Genomic DNA, 2,400 nt, shown 5'->3' with positions numbered 1-2,400 from the left:
AAGTAAAAACCAAAACCATACTTAGTCATGTAGCAGCAGCCACAGCAGAAACAGCAGCAGCAGCAGCAGCAGCAGCATCAATAGCAACAGTCGAGTTAGCCGAGTATTTCAGTACATATATACATGCATTCTACTCTGTGCGAAAAGAGACGAGGCGAGAGTGAGCGAATGAGTGTGAGAGAGAAAAAACCAGACCCATAATGGAACTAATAATGATATTGTATGGAAAGTAAAAGACAGTAACTTTCGTAAGCATCACATCAACAGACATCATTCAGATATACGGTGCTGTGATTATTATTTTATACGTCTACATAGCACTCGCACTCACTCTCATTGTTTCGCTAGATTTCTCTGTCGATTACACGATTTTGCGTATCGTTCCATCTCGTTCGTTCGTTTGCCGCTCTTTTCTCCAATTTCTTTATATCACCATCTCTCTGGTTTGTGTGCTTCTCCAACTTCCATCCAACAACAAACGTAACCATACACCGACCGAAACAGCGACACGAATCAAATTCTCCCCATATATGTATATAAATGTATTTTCAGTATCACACAACACATTGCAACAGCAGCGTATGTTTCAATTTCGATGCGATAAGAGCTATTGTTGTTGGACTTTGTCGCCATCCATTCGATGGTGTTCGTGCGTATTCAATATGATGTTGACAGGAAGAAAGAGAGAGAGAGAGAGACAGCGACTATGTTTATAGTATGATGTTATGTATATGCGACGGTGTGGCATCAGTGTATGAGTGTTGGCCGAGTGTTGAGTTGAAGAGTAGCTTTTAAGCTTTTTTCCCGTTCAAATGTGTCCCGCATCAATAGTATTTATGTAACGAACTTGATATGCGATAGAGGATTTTCGCGATTTTGGAAATCCTCATATGTCTGGATGTGTACTCTCCTCTGCTCTAGAAATAATCACTCTTCCTGCTCATTGGCTTGTTCACATTTTATTTATTAAATCTGTGCTCTTTTTTTCCCATTTAGTTTCGTTTTATTCATATATGCGCATTGTTTTTGCTTTGTTCGTTTTTATTTTTATTTTTGTTGCTGGTGTGATGTTGTGTTTTTTCTCTCTCTCGTTCTTTTGTGATTGGGTCTTAGTTATCACTTCACAATGGTGAACAACAGATGAGAAAAAAAAACAGCATATACTTTAATCGTCGCCGTTGAAACTGTTGATAAATGTGTAAATATTTTCGCATGCGCTGACATACATTAACATCCCACCTTCTTCTATGTGCTTATTTTTTTTTTTTTTTTGGTTCAATCCATTTCGTTGATTTTCCTCTTGATTTTTCCCATCGGTTGTAATTTTTCTTCTTCACACATCGTCTTTGGCTCTCTAAGTCGGTAGTTGTATACATGCAAAATGGTTGTTTTCATTAATCAAACCATGAACACCAATCAAATATAGCGTATATACATTCACATGTAGCAGCCAGCCAGCGCATTTCATTTCAGCCAACGATTGATTTATTAAACAAATGGAAAATGATTTGTATGCCGTTGTTTTGCGTCCGACGTCCTATATTATTTTATTGATGTAAATAGTAAGCATGTGGTTGGAATTTGAAAAATACGTTCCGTTTGTTGTTGTTGCTGGTTTTGTTGTTTGTTTCCTGACGCTAATAAGCCTTATTATCAATGGAATCGATCGAATTTTGACTCCATTGACAATGCCACGGTGTAAAATAATTGAACATGTTTTGTTTTATAAACGATGTGATTTCGACTTTGGTTTCTCATTTCCATTCCTTTTGTCTAAGTGAACTGTTTGTCTTTTGTCTGAAATCATCGAAAATGTTCAGTTGAATATGTCCCGAATGTATCATTGTTTGCGACAAAGGAGATATTCTTCTGTGAAGTTGATCGTTGTTTGAAACAAACAAAAAAAAACAGGACGATTCATAAAGGCGCCGCTTATATTTTTTTATCATTCATTGTGCAAAATTCCATTGTTCAGTATCATTTCGTCACAATGCCAGGAAATTCTACGAATATCCGTGAAAAAAATTACACGCGGAAGCATATCGCACATTTGAAATTTGGGAAATTGTTGGTAATCTGTTTATGACGCGGTGACAATGTAACTTTCATTCGGTATTTGTTGTTTGAAACTATTTTATTTTGCGCGTATCGCATAATATACCAAATATGGTAGCATCGGTATTGACTCAGTGTTCGCAATGAACTCGCACCCAGTTCCCATACCTCATCAATATACTACATTAACAAGGCATATAGACTATTTTTGTTTTTGTTTGGAATTGAAAATTTTTCCGCACAAAGATCTTAATAGGATTAAATGCTACGCACACACAAAACACTTGGAAAACATCCACAACAGCATCCATATTTTGTGATGCTGTTGCTCGACGCTGAGTGCTG

Source organism: Sitodiplosis mosellana, unplaced genomic scaffold (genome assembly GCF_009176505.1).
Source record: "Sitodiplosis mosellana isolate CC-2019 unplaced genomic scaffold, AAFC_SMos_1.0 Smas_scaffold_6226, whole genome shotgun sequence".
Taxonomy (NCBI): domain Eukaryota; kingdom Metazoa; phylum Arthropoda; class Insecta; order Diptera; family Cecidomyiidae; genus Sitodiplosis; species Sitodiplosis mosellana.
This window is presented reverse-complemented; position numbering follows the sequence as displayed.